General features: G+C 33.1%; 1 long non-coding RNA gene across 1 annotated transcript in view; it reads left to right on the plus strand.

Annotated features, from left to right (window-relative positions):
- 1190028D05Rik (RIKEN cDNA 1190028D05 gene) overlaps positions 1–13965 on the plus strand; it is a 46729-nt gene extending 32764 nt beyond the window's left edge. Inside the window, exons 3-4 of the long non-coding RNA NR_151738.1 lie at positions 12093–12187; positions 13600–13965. This is a non-coding gene — a long non-coding RNA (RIKEN cDNA 1190028D05 gene). The remainder of the gene's footprint in view (positions 1–12092; positions 12188–13599) is intronic.
- The last annotated feature ends 5123 nt before the right edge of the window (positions 13966–19088 follow it).

Genomic DNA, 19088 nt, shown 5'->3' on the forward strand with positions numbered 1-19088 from the left:
TTTTTATTTATCCACCAAGAATCTTGAAATAAATGGGGTTTGATAACAATTTGAACGGAAATAATATCTGATAAATAAAACCTATAACACAATCCTAACTCACAGCTTCTGGCTCTGCCCTGTGTTTATAATCACATGGTATGCCCAGAACGACGGAATTGTTCTTCTTTTCATTCAGTCTTTTTCTTCAACTTCTTACATCACAAGGGGTTTATCTCTAATTGGCTGTTTCCTATGAAATCCATTCCTAGACTAATGATGAAAATTACTTTTTATTCAAACATTTTATCTCACTTAGAGAGACAGGTATAATAAATCACACATTCTCTCACGAAGTTACAATAATCAGTGTAAAATTACCTAAGCTCCATAATGTGTTTGATGCTGAAACTTGCTCTCTGTTGAAACTGTAAACATGTCAAATAATCTCTTTGATCTTCCCAAGCCCAGAACTTAGAATATTAGAGTGCTAAAAATATTTTCCTAAGAGTCTGGCTGTTTCTTTAAGTATTCCAATCTGATGTTTATAAAAGCCAAACATAAAATAAATATTAAAGAAACTAGCTGTTGAAAAAATTGTGCCTGGACCCTGATGGAAAGGTAAGGAATTATTACATGACAGATACTCACTCATTCAGACACTCCATTTAAATCTCAAACAGCTAATGAGGAAGGTGCAATGATTTCTTTTCTACAGATGGGAAAATTTAAGAGCACAGTGCCTAAATCACCCATCTGAAATTAATCACGCACTGAACAGTCAGAACAAAATTCCAGTTCTTAAGCTCCAAAGGATTTTTCTCTAGGGATAAAAAAGAATGATGTTTTAGGTAAATAAAATAATACTCTTAAAATAAGTTTCTTCTTAATTAGTAGAAAATCATTAAGATAGTCTCAATTTACCCTATATTTCCCTTACATTAGGAAAATATTTAGTTTATTGTATTAACTTATTTTTATATCTCATAATTTGTGTTTACTAGAGTAAAAAAATTCTCTAGAGGTAGAGGCTTTGAAAAAGCATAATCTACAGAATATTGTTCAGATAATTCATAGTATATGAATTTTGATAATTTTTTAAAAATTGAAATAGTTTCAAACTTGTGTTTAAAGATAATAAAATTTAAAATATAGCGAAATATTGATATCCAAACTTTTAAAATTCAGATTGCATAATTTTTAAATCATGAGGTATAGTCAACTTTATCATGCAAAATGCCAAATTTCCAAGATTATTATTGTGCATAATAAACACTGAAAATGGTCTTTGATAAAATTGTTTAGGATTTCTGACTATAGAGACATTTAAACATGCGTTCTATTATGCAAAATTCTAAATTAACAAGATTATTGTTGTGCATTATAAGCATAGAGAAGGGTCTTTGAAAAAAGCTTTTAGAATTTTTGTACTTCAAAGACATTTAAGCATTCATTCATAGATTCTCAGATATAATATTCTATCTGCAGGTTCTTTCATCTTAAATTGCTTTACCAACCAATCTGACCATCTCTAATATTTTGCATAAACTACCACAAGACTCAAAACTGCGTTCTTTGTATATTCTGCTGCTTCCTGGAATCACAGTCCTCATATTGAATCAATTAGTTAGAGTCAAAAATGTGAAAACTCATGATTTGAATTTTGTCAGTTAACTAGTTGTAATATCTAGAGAAATGCTAACATTTGCAGGAGAGCAAAACAGCAAATAATGTTAATTCTATGTACAGTTTGTTAATGTTCTTGCATCACACATAATTGAAGCTATTATGAAAAAGCTCATTATTCCTTTTCCATGCCAATTTCTATAAATTATAGGTAACATCATACATTTCAAAGGTTTTAAAATGTTAAATGATGTTACACATGTAGAATGTCAATCTCATAGACTGTTAGATTTTTTTTTTGATTGATCTCAACTCATCTTAAAATTTTAGGCCTCTTTTAAGCAAAATCATGGAAGCAGAAGTGATATTTTCAACCTCAAAGGCAAGATAGAAGACAGAATGAGTAAAGACTAATATTTTCATGCTCACATTTTAGAATTATTTACATTACTTGGGTATTAGAAAACAGATTTGGGATTTCAGACTGTTTCTGATGAGTCTTGTTATCAAAACAATGAAAAAAAAAAAAAAACCCTGAGAAGAAATGAATATGAACAAACCACAAACAGCATTAAAACTGTTGATATATGTTCAACTCCTATTTCTAAACCTGTTCAATAATTCTTCTTTAAAATTATCAAAATTATATGTTTTTGTGATGTACACCAGAGAAATAATCTTTAGATTTCTATCTCTGAGATTTCTTTCTTTTTTTTTCTTTTTTCTTTTTCCTTAGATGTTTTCTTTATTTACATTTCAAATGTTATTCCCTTTCCTGGTTTCCCCTCTGAAAACCCCCATCCCATCCTCCTCCCCCTGGTCACTACCCACCCACTCCTGTTCCCCTGACCTGGCATTCCCCTACAATGGGACATCAAGCCTTCACAGGATCAAGGGCCTCTCCTCTCATTGATGACCAACAAGGCCATCCTCTGCTACATATGCAGCTGGAGCCATGGTTCACTCCATGTGTACTCTTAGTTTGTTGTTTTGGAGGCTCTGCCAGTGTCTGACAAACAAAAAGGTGGATGTTCTCAGCCAACAATTGGACTGAACACAGGGCCCCCAATGGAGGAGCCAGAGAAAAGACCCAAGGGGCTGAAGGGGTTTCAGCCCCATAGGAGGAACAACAATATGAACTAACCAGAATCCCCAGGGCCCCCAGGGACTAAACCACCAGTCTCTGGGATTTCTTAATTTTACTACGTTATTTTGCTTTTTAGACCACTATAATCTTTCCCCTATATGATGCTCCTATGCTATTACAATTGTCATTATTCTGATTACACAGTGTGGGAAAATTTTGATCATTCTTATTATGTCTGATGTGTGTTTCGGTGAGATCATGAGTCCTTTAAATGTTATATTATTCAATATATTCCCTTTTCATTGTATTGAAGTACAAAGTTTCATTTTATGAAATATGAAAACTGTGCATCTATTATAGATATATCTATTTTCTTTCCTTTATTATTCCATTTATTTATCTATTCATCTTCTCTCTATTGCGATAAAAGCCTTTTCAACTGTTCATATAAATGACAACTCATGTTCTTCAATGAACATGTTCTCCCATGAACTCATACCACCGAACTTAGATGTTAAGAAAAATTGGACAAGTGTATTTATCCAGTTCATTTAAACTTAACATAATGCAAGCAATTTTCCATCCATCGTCACACATGTTGCATCCTGTGACTTTATTGTCAAAAGAGTCTGACCACAAATATGTGTATTTTATTGTTATAATGGGACACATAACAAGCGCTGTTAATAAAAGTTAAATATAACTGAAAGCTTCTTGCTAATCTTCATCTTCTTGACATAGTAACCCTATAATCTCACCCTGAGAGCAGCCACATAAAACTAGCAAGTCAGCTGAGACATACTCTCTTTAAATTTCCCAGGAAGCTTTGTTAATCAGTGTCATGAGTTTCAAACTATTCCATCAATTCACTAGCCAAACCTCAAGAGGGACGAAATACATTTTGGAAACTGTATATTTTCAAGTAAATAAAACTATTTTATTTATTTGAATATCCATGCAGAAAATAAAGTATTGTATCATTGAAAGAGCCAAAGTATTATTTGGGCTTAATATAAATACCTCAAATAGTTTGTTAGCTTTTTCTTTCCAGTCATAATCAATGTTTTCTTACACATCAGTTTCTTTCTTAGGCCCATGGTGTATGAATCTATGCCAATTTCATTTGTATTTTAGTAACTGTAAGTTTAGTATATGTATTAATATGTAAACTAATTCCAAAATGATTATGTCATATTTCTGTAAAAACAAAACAAAATCTATTGGTTAACACTATTTACTTCAATAAATTATGAACATTTTTGAGCTTCTGTGAAATACAACAGTACAGAATCTTTAAATTTGTCTTAAGTATAGTAAAATGAGGAGGATACTGAAACATAATATAGACTGTCAGTCTAACTGTCTCTGGAGTTGAATGTAGTCTGGGCAGTTGGGGCACACACCTTTAATCCCAGCACTAGGGAGGGAGAGGCAAGCAGATTTCTGAGTTTGAGGCCAGCCTGATCTATGGAGTGAGTTCCAAGACAAGACAGCCAGGGCTACACAGAGAAACATGTCTCAAAAAAAAAATATATATATATATATATATATATATATATATATATAAATAAATAAATAAATAAATAAAATGGAGTTGAGTGTACTCTCTTATTGCTGTCCATGCTATGCATTCATGACACTGAACTAAGATGATTCTAACAGAATCTAACCAGAAATTCACTTTTCTAGAGTCTAGCTGCCATCCTACTAGAAAATACTATGGAAACTTCCAAGGAGGGAAGTAACTAAACAGTCTTACCCAACTGCAACACCTATGAATCATGACAATGAGAAGCATGAAAAGACATGTAGAAAGGAAAAATAAGTGGCAATCACATGTCAGTGGCAACAAATAGCTGTTGAATTGGTCTCACCCAACAGAGAAAAATCATGCCTAATAATGGAATTCTACACAGTTTCCTGGGGCTTGTAAAGTTATGGGCTTTTAGAAAATAATCTACTACCACAAATTCACTGGACAATATAATATTCTGCACTTTAAATCTTATCTTTGTACACCCAAATAACTCTAGCTATCACCCCCTAAAAAGAAGCTTTATTTACAGAAAATGGAGAGCATCACAGAAAAATCACAAGTAGTCATATTGCAGACACCAAAAGTGGTGACACAATGCAAATAGACATATCTACACCCCCATCCATGCAACTGACACTCAAGGAACATCTCAGAATAGGAGGTCAAAAGATTGTAGGAGTAAGAATAGCCTGAAGTGAGACAATCTGCTCTAGAAATGGCTTAATGAACAAAACCATAACAATAGCAACATTAGTAGACATGTTAACATAAAGGAGGAAAAACTTTGCAATTTTCTCATGCCTAGACAAACAATTAGGAGAATTAGCCTCTTCCAGGATTGAAACCCTTATTTGCTTTCCAAATGTCATTGGAACTAAAATCACATACATACACACAGTAAGGATAACAACAAAATGTCTCAACAGGTTGTTTGTATATGTGTACATGTCACAGATATATGTCAAATATGTGTGTATATTTATGTGTGTCAGTAATAATAGAAAAAGGCTACCAACTGTCAGTGAGATTCAAGAGAGGGGTTTGAACACTAGAGGCTAGGAGGGACTAGAAGAAATAATGGCAGGAAAAATGCTATACATCTATCTATTTTATCTATGGACATATTCATCTCTTTCTGACTCATATCCCATTCTTTATATAACTTAAAATATGAAAAGCGAAATCTAAAGTTGAGATCCACAATCATCTAAATTCCCCAAAACCTCACTTCTGTTTGCTATATAGTTAGCACTGTGCTATAAAATAAAGTAACTTCCTACCACAGGAAAGTCAGTTAGTATAGCAGATTGTTGTCAGGAGTGATTTTATTGCTGTGTTTATTTATTAGAAGTGAGTAGTTTATTATTAGGTGTGAGGCCCTCAGTAGTATTAGTTTTCCTACCAATTTATGGTGCATTAAGACTCAGTTCTCACCCACTTGTGACCTGAGCAGTGTTGGGTTGGGTTCCATGTCATGGACTGGACCTTCAATCAAATCAGATAGTAATTGGTTACTCCCACAAGCTTTGTGCCATTATTGCACCAGTCTAATGTTTAGATTGGTCACTATTATAAATCAGAGGGTTTGTTTGTAGCTGAGTTTATTTTTATCTTTATGCTTTGTCAGGGTACAGAGTAATTTTCTCTATGATGAATGCAAATCCTTAGGTGTGAGGCCCTCAGTAGGCAGCAGCTCGACTTCTTTGGGTTTAATCAGTTGTGAAGTGGTTTCTTCAGCAATAGCCCTTATGTTAGCTTGTGTAGAGAAACCAACATGTTTTACTATAGGCTGGGTTGTTTGTTGACTATTTGATTAACAACTTGATTAGATGTTACCCATTACATTCCAGTATATTTGATGTACTGGATATCTCCATTGGTGACAAGTGATGTTCTGTTAGGTCATCAGTACTTATTCTACCACTTTATTTTATGATTTCATTTAGATAGTCACATATTATAGGAAGTGTCTAGTGCATTAGCCTTTCATACAACCCTTGACATGGCTCTTAATCTTTGTTGACCCTCCCTGTATATTTTCCCTTATCGATTGTCTTTTTTTCCATCTCCCTGTGATTTCCTCTTATTCTCAAATTGAAGGCTATTTCCCAAGTTCTATTTCATCACACTGAGTGTATCTATCCTTATGTTGAGGTGTTTGATCCATTTGGAGTTGAGCTTTGTGTTATGAGTGTGAATCTATTTGTAGACTTTGACATGAGCCATTCAGTTTAATCAGCAATTTGTTGAGGAAGTTAAATCCTTTTGTAGTATGATTTCTGTCTTATTTATCAACAGGTGTTCATAAGTCTATGGATTTATTTCTGAGTCTTCAGTTATATTTTGTTGATCAATTTTTTTCATAAACTCTGCTATGCTAGATTCTAATGGTGAAAATGTATATTGTTTGTTTTTCTTGATACAAACTTTACACAAGAAATACATGAATAAAATCAAAGTAGTGGTTGTCAGAATACAGAATAACACAATACAAATCCAAAGCCAGACAAAGTCGAAGCATGTAGAGGGATTTGGTCACAAATCTCTTCCTTTGCTGTGGTAGTCTTGACATTTATTAGCTATTGGAAAAGGGATATTTTTTTCATTGAGAGTATAGCTTCTGGTATGTTGATCACATTCAAATGGAAGAGTACTTTCAAGAATATCTGTTTAGTATAACTGGTCTTTTGAGAGAGGAAAATAATGCAAAGTATGGTGAGAAGAGAAAAAGATGTGGGTCTGGTATGAGTGAGTGACTACTGCCAAACATGTATAATCTCAAGGTTCTAATAAAAGTTTCCATTGCTTTTTCCTAGTGAGAGTGTTTTCTGTAGTCAAAGTCAACAGTCATTAATCCATCCCTTCAAGGTTTAATAAATATTGTAAAATATATGAGCTAATGAATGCATACATTTGCCAAAAAGAGATATCACACAATTACACAAGCAGAGAGTGATAGCAATGTTGTAGTGGTTTGAATAAAAAAAGCTCACAGAGACACATATATTCAAATGCTTTGCCACCAGTAAGTGATACTCTTTAAAGGGATTAGAAGGATTGTAATGGTGTGGCATTGTTAGATGAAGTATGTCACTGGGGGTGGGCTATAACTTTGGAAAAGCTCAAGCCAAATCAAGTGAATGTCTCTTGGCCTGCAGAACAGGATATAATCGTGGTCAGCTACATTACCAGTATCATTTATGCTACCATGATCACTGTCATGCTAATAATAGACTAAACTTCTGAAAGTCTATTCAAGCCTCATGTTAAATGCTCTATTTTATTAGAGTTCCATAGGGCATGATGTCTTTTCACAGCAACAGAAGAGAGATTAGAACAAATTCTTGCCTGACTGATAGCTCTTGCCTCAAGAGAACAGTGAGTAGCTTGGACTAAATGTGGAGGACATTAGAAGAAACCAGCTGAGAATTTTATAGCAAGCCTAGAGAAACTTGCAGAATCCTCTGCAAGACATGGAATATCGCATGAGTTGTCCTGCTTCTTTCTGGAACAGGTAGTTTATGTGATTAGAAAATAATGATGAAATCAGTGTACAAATATATGTAAAAGATAAGAAAAGTTTGACTTTATACCCAAGGAAAATATATATAAAAGAAGTTTGAAAAATCTGATTTAATCAGGAACTAACTGAAATCAAGTTTCTCAGCAAGGTGCTCATTATAATATAACTGGTAAGGAATGTATATCATTATTATAGTGTGTTACAAATTTTGAGTCAATAGCTATTTCATTCATCTTGTAAAATTCAGTATTATAAGGATCTTTGATACACATTCCATTATAGATGAAGCTACACTTTTTGTTATTGCTTGTATATTTATCAAATAAAATTTTTTGTATAAAATAGGATACATCTGAATTCATCCAGAAAACACCATATGAAAATTTTCATTGAATTTAAAATATTTTTCATAGATTTTCATTAACAAAAATATTTATAACTTCATTGAAAAAGCAATATAGAAGCTTCTATGTGGTATCATGATCCAAGGTTAGTTCCTGATCTTCATCATTACAGCTTAAGATACATTATCTAATCTACACTTTTTGTTTGTTTTGTTTTGTTTGGTTTGGTTTGGTTTGGTTTGGTTTGGTTTGGTTTGTTCCATGGCATTTTCAAAGTTTTATAAGCCAGTCTTACTGCTAGTCTTTGGCCACAAAGTACATATTGACATATATATGTGGAAATAGTAGAGTCTTTCATTAGTAACTGCAAGAATGGAGAAAGTTTTAGGCTAAAGAGTCTGTACTCACAGGCATATTCAGAGAAAAAATTTGTGGAGATAAAAACAAATCCAAATCACTGGAGCAGTAATAATTATTGAGACATTCAGTATTCCTTTATTAGATTATAATTTTTTCCTTTAGTGCAAACATGAAAATAAGTGATATTAATGTATTGAAATGTCAATATTCTATTGTGTTTTCATGGATAACATTCTTTGAAACACTCAGATGTACATACAGGACAATAACTCCTAAGAATCTGAAGCAGATATTGTATTTGGATGAGTAATTATAGAATTAATTACATATTCTAAAGCCTATAATTGTTTGCTAGATATCTAATATAAAGATATTAGTAAAAGAAAGATAGTCATAGACTGACTAACATTTTGGAGCACACTATTTATATGTAAGTTAATTTTTACATGATCAGTATTCTATTTCTGTAGTTTAAGAACTATTTACTTCCTTAAATACATCTGCTCAAACTCAAGAAGGTTTCATTAAATGTCACATGCAATATTCAGTATGCTCATGCAGACAGAGAAGACAGTCATTAATTCAATACCTTGAAATATTTGTGCAATGTAAGTCTAAATATTTCTACTTCAAATTAAAAATATTAACAGAGAATATGCAAAACTGTTTAAGTGCAATGCTAAAATGTTTTGACAGGATCTTCTCAACACAAAAATAAATAGTGAAAACTTTAACCAGCTTTTGTCAATTGTCTTATCAGATGGTCAATGAATCCCAGTCGCCTAATTCAACACTGATACAAACACAGGCAGAAAATGTCTGTGTTAATTTTCTTGTTCTTTGAAACATTCTTGTGAGGAATTTATCAACTTTCAGAAAAGGAGTAAGCAAAGGCAGAGATCGTGTTTCCATTTGTATAATGTGAATCTATATCCCTGAGCCTTTCAAAACTGCTGACCACTCATGTTTAAACTACTGTTACTTAGCCTAAACTAGGATCTTAACTCTGAGGAAGCCTTGATTTTGATAAAATTTCAGCACTTCCTCACAAAGGGAAATGGCAATCTCTGAACACTGTTTCTTGTTAATGTTAGTTCTCATTCCAACAATGAGCTCTATCCCAAGGGTGACACAATGAAATCCCAAGGGGACTTTCCCATATTAAATAGTTTGAAACATAGTTTCGCTGTGCTTCATTTCCCCTTATTTGCTTTAATAGTTATATCATCTAGACACATAAAGGAAGATGAATTGTAATGGTATTCTTGTTGTATTTTCTAATTTTAATTAAAACAGCCTTGAAATATCCTGAAAAACCTCATTTGGTGTTTAGTTTGCTCAGCATTTTTGAAGTGTCACAAGATACATTTTCTTTATATTTGTTATAAAAATCTTCTGAAAAATCATCTCTTCTTTCATGAGCATTTTATTCTTTTCATTGAGAGTGTAAATTATCTTGACTAAAAAAAACTATGGTGATTGAGATTTGCTAACAAATTTTGTAAATATAACAATATTTTAAAAAGTCATATGGACCCACATATACTTATCAATATTTTATCATTTTTTCCCTTACTGTACTGGTTTGAACTTCTTCAGCTACAAAGCCTTCTATGACTTCAGTGAGGAAAATCTACTTTATGAAATCATAACCTCAAAATCGTTTCCAGCTGATATTTCTTGGAAAAGCAGTGTCAGCTCAGGCAGACACCATTGGCTAGGGAAGAAAGACACTCCAAAACAGACACTTTATGGATTACATGGCTGATAAAAGTGACTACCACAAAGCTGTCAACTCTTGATGGCTCTGGTTTTAGAGGACAACACTGATGGCTCAGATGACCGAGACAAGAACAGTGGCCACACTGGCGTTAAAGAGAGGATTTCTTGCAACAGCCATGCGGTTTCAGAATCTGTGCATACTCCTTTTGGGAAAGGTAGAAAGCCTCGTGCCTCACCAGGGGCAAACGCCCGATGAGAGGTAGAAACAGGACAGACTTGATAATGATATGAAGGTGAATGATGGCAGTTCCTTCTAAACCTTTCATGTTCTCACTTCACCCAAGGCATTCTACAGAGACGTCGCCTCCCCCCCCCCAAATGACATTAAATCATATTATAGGATTAACTGGCTTAACTGGTTAAAGAATACTAGTTTGATTTTTAAGAACATGATTGGCATGGCATCTCAAAACTCTAAAATCAGAACATGGAGGCAGGAGGGTCATGCGTCCAAGTTCATTTTTTACTAGATAGATAGAACAGGGCCAGCTAAGGCTAAGTAATACCCTATCTAATATAACAAATTACAACATCTAAAATAATAACAAAAGGTTAATTTACAAAAAAATTTACTCGATTTTCTAGTGATTTTTGTGATCTGTGCTTCTTTATGGATATATGTTCTTGGCCAATCACTTCTCCTGGGTGATTTTCCTCTCTATCTGTTCTATTCAGATTCTTGCTGAGTCGTGATATTTGTTTTAATTCTTGTCTGTGATTGTTTTTAATAATGTAAACAACATAATACCAAATTGATTTATAAATGTATTTTGTAAACACTAATATAAATAAGTTACTATTATTCATTTCTTAAATTAGCATTTATTTTCTTTTATATTAAAAATATGTTAATTAAAATATATATTAATTAAAATACTTTATTTAATTGTAACCTATAAATAAAAATTAGCTTCCAGTTTGTAGAATAAAATCCTACAGCTAAAAGTTCACTTTTATTTTAATCATTTTTGTCTTCTAAGCACCATGTCAATGTGTAAGAATGAAACAAATACACTAGTTTTAAATGAAGATTAATTAAGTTTTAGTATAGATTCATTTTTGCTACTCACATGGTTCAGTGGTATATTTCAGAATATGAATGTTCTGTATTTAACCTAAACCATTATCATTTTATTGTATACATTTTATGTTTGGAAGTTTTGAAAAATTCTATAAATTCACAAATGTGCAAATTATTGTTCTACAATAGTTACTTTATACTAGGGACACTATGCCCCTCCTTAGAACTGGGAACAAAATACCCATGGAAGGAGTTACAGAGACAAAGTTTGGAGCTGAGACGAAAGGATGGACCATCTAGAGACTGCCATATCCAGGGATCCACCCCATAATCAGCTTCCAAACGCTGACACTATTGCATACACTAGCAAGATTTTATCGAAAGGACCCAGATGTAGCTGTCTCTTGTGAGACTATGCCGGGGCCTAGCAAACACAGAAGTGGATGCTCACAGTCAGCTATTGGATGGATCACAGGGCCCCCCCCCCCTCAATGGAGGAGCTAGAGAAAGTATCCAAGGAACTAAAGAGATCTGCAACCCCATAGGTGGAACAACATTATGAACTAATCAGTACCCCGGAGCTCTTGACTCTAGCTGCATATGTATCAAAAGATGGCCTAGTCGGCCATCACTGGAAAGAGAGGCCCATTGGACATGCAAACTGTATATGCCCCAGTACAGGGGAACGCCAGGGCCAAAAAAATGGGAATGGGTGGGTAGGGAAGTGGGGGAGAGGGTATGGGGGACTTTTGGGATAGCATTGGAAATGTAATTGAGGAAAATATGTAATAAAAAGTATTAAAAAATAGTTACTTTATACATCTTATTTTCAGGAACATGGATGGAAATATTCAATATTTTGATCAGGATATATGATCGACATGAAAGCAAATATCACCTATTTTCATAAATGAATGAAGAAAATGAGGTAAATCTGAATGAGTGTGATCCACATCTGGAGATTAGAAAATAGTTAACTTCCATCTTTGAATGTAATATCAATAGTTCCTTTATGCCTCCTCACAGAAGCAGTGAATTCTAGTGGAAATCTCATAAAAGATAGTAGCAAAAAATACAGGTATACACCTAACTTCATATGTAAATATTAGTTAATTTAGCAAACATAACTTAATAGAAGTTGTATTTTTACTAGAGAATTAGCAGGAAATTCTTATTTATCATAATGCTTGATATAATTATTGATGCTCCTCAATAGACATACTTAATACACTTTTAATTTGGTCCTAATGGTTGATTCTTACACTTCCACTTACATTGTTTTATTTTTAAGACTAAAGATGTAAAACAGTTTTGCATTTAGTTGAACTTGTTTGTGCTCAATGTGGCAGGATTTCTCTTGTTATAAATAGTTCTGTGAATAAAACAAGTCACCTCAAGTGAGTGTACTGAAGCACAAGTAAGTGCTGTCCATTCCGAGACACAGAAGTATATGATTTAGCAAAATCTATTCTGAGTATTTAAAGAGAGAGTGTGGGGTGAATTTGAAAGAGAACAAGGAGCAGTATGGGGGAGGATTTAGCTGAATGAAAGAGAATGGGGAAATGCCGTAATTACATTATAATTTCAAAAACAGAAATATTTTTAAAATATCATCTAAGAAAAATTCAACTAAATTAAATATTGTCCAACTTCCAAAGATGTGAGATACATGACTGTATCCATTCAACACACTGATCCATGTATTCTAGAGAATGATGTCATATTGTAGTAACTATCTTTACCAAAGGACATTTCTTAAGCTTTCTCGTGTTCCTCAAAATCACCTATGATGAATCATAAGCAGTCACATTACAGTTCTAGTGGTTTTATATTTTATAAAACATACTATATCTAAATGTTTATGGAAGTCTGAAATTAGGTAATAAAGTTGTGTTTCTTTTAGATGCTAATTTAAAATACATTTCTTTTGGGTTTTTTTGAGATTATAAAATAATTACATCATTTCCTTCTTCCATTTTATTACTCTAAACCCTTCCACACATCATTACTCTCTTTCAAATTCATGTCCTCCCATTTTCACTAAATCTTCTTCAATACATGCAAACTTGTACACAGACTCACACACACATCTACATACATGTACATATGTGTACACATACACCCATGTAAACACACTCACACACACACACACACACACACACACACACACACACACACGCAAAACACACACATATAAAACACACACTTTCCTGGTGAAGTATATACCCTCACTTTCGCATTCCTTATTTGGCTTCAATTCTTTGTGTAGGTTGGAGCATCCTTGTATTTTCTCTATCTATATTAGCTTGTACTGATATCCTTTTTCATCTCACGTTTTAGGCATGCATGTTGGTGAGGTTTTACGGATGTGGCTTCTAAACTTTCTAGGAGATACAATCTGAGAGCAAATGTCTTGTATCACTGGGAGAGATCCCTGAATCTCAGGTGAGGAGAGTGTGTTATGGATGCACCCTTAGTGATTGGAATGCAAATATTTGATTTTGTTTGGTTGTGTTTTTCTATTATGGTCTCTAATAGTTAGGACTATACCTTTCTTTAAAGATTAGTGAAAACTACACTTGACTCTGAGTATTCGGACAAATATTTAAATATTTAGAATGTAGATAAAAATTATGCTTGTTTAGTAAATTGGTGGTGATAGATCCTCCTCCACAAACCATTGCCTAACTAGCCTTAATTATTTGCAAAGGTTTTACAGTTTTGTTGTTGTTTTTGTTGATGTTGTTTTGTTTTAGTAGTATTTCTGTTAATTTTTTTTCAAGATGGAGGGTACTTAATGATCATTGACATTAATAGTGAGCAGAAATTGTGTTAAAAATATATCATCTAGAAAAGTGTTTACAGAATTAGGGACAGAGTCTTGGTCATTTCTCAATAAAATGAATATGTTTTCTTATTTACTGTATGAAATTTTCTTATTCCATTTGTAGCTTGCCTATTGTGACCCAAGTTCACTAAGAGATATCATCATTGCTTGTGATCATATTATTTTCAGGATAGATTAAATTCCCCATTGACTATTAAAAATGCAAATTATATGTGCCTTTGAATGACAGCAATCTTGTATGAACTTATACAATATGATCCTTTTCACTATAACAATACTCACAATATTATATGTCTGTCACCTCTGTCTATGCATAAATAATTGCTTTTCTTATTTTCATTGCTTTTTTCTTTCAGAGGAGTACTTGTTTCTAATGAGCTGACAGCAGGCTGTGCTTGACAAACATTAATTTTAAAAGTGACATTCATATCAGGAAGAAAATTCTATTTCAGGAGATATATTTCAATTAGCATCACCATTTCCTCTAGAAACCGATAACAGTTTGTAGTCATAAAATTTACCAGCAGAATTAAGGGTTATATATGTGTGATTTGATCTTGTGACCTGTCAAAATAAAACAACCTAAGAACCCAATACTTTACACAATTGAAATTATGTTATTTACATTAATGGAGATCTATTTTCCTAAATACTACTCATTGTTCACATGCATTAATAGAATTGATTTAATTCAAAATTGATATCATATGCTTTAAATTTACATGAATTTTCTCATTTGCTTTCAAAAGAAAAGTCCTATATTGGATAAATCTGCACAATCTTCTTTATAGGAGAAGAAAAAGAGGATAAATTGATGAATGAACAGATATATGAGCACATAACTAATAAATACTTATTTGAAGAAATGAATTGTATATTCCACATTTACTTATTCTTTTTTATTGTTTTGCAAATCTGATGATAGAAATGAATAGATACATGAATGTTATAAATTCCAAAATCTATTGTATTTGTTGATATCTGGAGCAACAGAAATAGATGAATGCTTCAGAAAAAAAATCAGTCTGAAATACAAACAGAATCTGCATTAGAAAATGTAAGTATTAAATTTAATAACTTTAAACCGTGGATAAGAAGAGAACATTTCAAACCAAGAGTATGTGAGATTAACATTGATTGGTGATTTATTTATTCATTCATTCATTCATTTATTTACATCCCAAATTTTGCCCCTTCCCCATCTCCCCCTTGAGGAGTTCTTCTCTTATCACCTGTTCTCTTTGTCTCTAAGATAGCAACATCTCTGTATCCCCAAACCCTGAGGAATCAAATCTCTGCAGGTGCATATCTTCCACTGAGTCCAGACAAAGGAGCCTTCTTCTACTTATGTGCCAGGGACCTCTGACCAGCCCTTGTATGCTCTTTGGTTGCTGGCTCAGTCTCTGTTGGTCTTCCTGTGTAATTAGCATCCCCTTGAGGACCTTCAATTCTTCCCCTAACTCTTCCATAAAGGTCAACAAACTCCATCTAATGTTTGTGTGTGGGTATCTGCATATATCTTAGTCATATGCCAGGTAGAGCTTCTCAGAGGGTATGCAATTCCTCTTAATTCTTCTAACACTGTCAAAATCCTGGTTTCTAAGCATTCAAGTATTTTCACTTTTGGGGAGTATTCTTAGTTAAACTACCACACCCACCCCACAACACTATGCCACTATTGCACAAGTGCCTATGAAAGCTCAAACCAGACCAAATACTACCAAAGACAACATAGATGCAATTGAAGCCCTTTCCCTGGCTGAAGAGTTTGTGGCAATTGAACTCTTGGGAGAGGGAGGACCAGTTTTTAGTAAAATTTAGACCATGGCAAGTTTAGTGAAATCATACTCTAGTGAAAGGCCACACAACCCAAAATATATGAGAAGTACAAGTTACATTTATTAAATTTTTGAAAAGCTATAAAGTTGGGTATGTAAGGAAGGTGAAATGAATCTTTGAGGAGTTAGAGGTAAATATCAAACTATATTGTATAAAATTGTCAAAGATAGATATAGATATGTAGAAAGTAAATTATTTTAGAATGCTATGTAGATAACACCACTAATAAAAGTATTTACATTAAGAAATTTTAAAATATTTTACTGAAAGCAAAGTTCCAAGAGATAATACATCCATTTATATTTTCTTTTAGTTCTCATTCACCAAAAGGCAATTTCAATACATGATGGAAAACTTAAAATGATTTATAAATGATTTTAAAACCATCCATCTTTTCATAGTTGAATTGCATCATGTTCTTTATTCTGTCTTAAATATGAAAAAATAAATTATAGAAAAGTCCTTGTATTTATCATTTAATGATTATGTTTTGTATAAGACTATGAAGTTTTAACTTTACAGAACTGTTGTATGGGCATACAAAGACAGATAGGTCACTCTGAAATCATCGATTATGAGACTTATATAGAAACTTCTGGGGAAGCTAGGATTACCTAAGATATATTTGAATTTCAAATTGCATCTTTATTAGATTTACATTTTTAAAATCTACCATTTCAGCTTTCAAGTCAATTTGATAAACAGAATGTTCTTTTTCAACTTAAAAATAAAATTACTACAGTACTTTTAAGCTAGAAAACTATGTGAAGCTTAAATGTCTTTGAGGACTCCAGGTATGAGAAAGTTTTGTATTAATAACATATGTTGTTTTGTGAAAAATATCACAATTTCATAGCTTTGAGTCTCTCATTTATAACAGTGTACTGATAATATAAAACCATTTATTACTATGTAGTCTATTATTTATTTTTCAAGCACAAAAAATGAATCAGTTTAATAACAAGACTAGAAACTGACCCAAATTTTAATCAAAGCATATTATAAGTATGTAAACTTGCCTCATTGTGGGGCTTATACAAGGATACTAACTACATTTGGTGGTGCCATGTAGATTTACCCTAAAAGTGAATATCCATGGAAAGTTCAAGACAAGCTGAAAACCCCAAAGAAGTATTAGAAACCATCAGATAAACACTGAATTCATCATCATCTTGACCAATCTGAAAATGTAGCTCCCTGGTGTAAGGTCTTCTATGCCAACCTATATAAAACTGTCTGAGAGCATTAAGTGAGCAAAGATGAATAGCACCACTGTGCTTTGAATGTGAAATCACTACAATAGAAAATCTATTTGCACACTTGGCACTGTCAGCTTGGCACCCAGCTGCTGGTGCTTTTTTAAATTTTTGAACGTTATGAGATACTTATGAGTTAGAAACTTGATTGAAGAAGTTTGTTATTGGGGCTAGTTCTGAAGTTTTATAGCTTGGCTCCATTTGCTTCTAGTTCTCTGTTTGCATATTGCCATTTTGCATAATGCCAATGTAATGGAGTGGCTTTCTGCTCTAGTTAATGTGTTCTTCCCCTTAAAGAACTGTATGTTCTCAGGAGCTGTAATTCAAAGTGAAGACTTTCTACTTTAAGATGATTTTGTTACACCATTTATTACAGCAAAATAAATGCAATTAAGATAGGCAGTGCTGTGGACTGCGGATTTTTCTTTTCATGACCCTCTTCTTACTTTTTGCCTTAACACATTAAATTGAGGCAAAGAACACCCTTCTTACAGAAGATTCTTTTGACTAAACTTGAAAACTCCAGCAGCACCAATTCCTGTCGGCAACATCAGAATTTCATTTTGACTGTTGCCACAACATGTCGTGTGATTTTTCTTATGCCTCATGAAACTCTACATTCAATTAGAAGAAAAAGCCCAGTGGAAAATCCCCCAACATGTTACTTAGGATGACACATACCAAAACAATCAAATCCTAAGGAAAATTTATTATTTTATAATACATTAATACCTTACAGGGCTTATGGAATAGTGCACATGTAATTATTTTAAAGTATAGATTTATGATACAGAATATATATTGCATTTTATTCATGGAAAGCAATATTAAAGATTCAAGATAATGGATCAAATTACATATACATATAACTTAGTTTGCATGAATTTGTGCCATTTGGAATGATTAAATGCTTCTCCAGGAGACATAGACTATCTGACAAGAGTCCAAGCATTAGGCATGAAAAAACCTCCCTTCAAGTTTTTCAGAAGAAGAAGAGTTGAGAATCTAAAAGTTATATATTGTCATTGGCCTTGGATGCCTCATAAAACTTGAAAATAAGATACTATTCATGAGAACACAACATTTTTGGGCCCAGGAATTGGAGAAAATGAGATGGAGGTGAACAGGGAGGACTGTTCCTAAGGACTAATTCTTTTAGCATAAAATGATACTGACAACAATCAATAGTATTACCCAGTATTAAAAGGTACAAATCACAAAAATTGCTAGGGCTGTAAGATAGCTCTAAGTTACAATACTGGCACACATATCATGGGTGTAACCAACAGTGTTCCATAATAACTTAATGTTGATTAGGCAACTAGCAATGGTTGGCAAGATGATGGAATCTGGAAGGAAAACACACTAATACCAGTTTCATAAATATTATTCGTAGCTGTGTTCTTAATATCTGTTTTTAATCTCAAAACATGCTGATATGAGGCATTCCCACCTATCATCAATGAACATTTATTTTGCTATAGATGGAAACAATCACAAAGATCTACAACAACTCAAACTGCTGAGAATATGACTATGGGTTTTCTAAACTCAATTGATAAATCTATTCTGCAGCCTCTATATCTGATGTTCAGGAAATATTACAATAGAGGGTATGGAAACATTTTAAGAGCCAAAGGACCAGGATATATATTTGAGATATTTGAAGCATAAAACAAACAAACAAACAAACAAACAAACAAAACAAAACAAAACAAAAAAAGCTTGTCTAAACAAAAAGTAAAAGTTGCCTCCAGGGAAGGTTGCTTCATCTGTGTTCATGCAGATCAAGCAGATTGTGACTAATCCACCATGCTAAGCTTCATTCCTACCAGTCAAGTCCATTGCAAATGGTGCCTGGATGCCCCAAGGATGAAAGCAGAACA

This window comes from Mus musculus, chromosome 8 (genome assembly GCF_000001635.26).
Source record: "Mus musculus strain C57BL/6J chromosome 8, GRCm38.p6 C57BL/6J".
Classification (NCBI taxonomy): domain Eukaryota; kingdom Metazoa; phylum Chordata; class Mammalia; order Rodentia; family Muridae; genus Mus; species Mus musculus.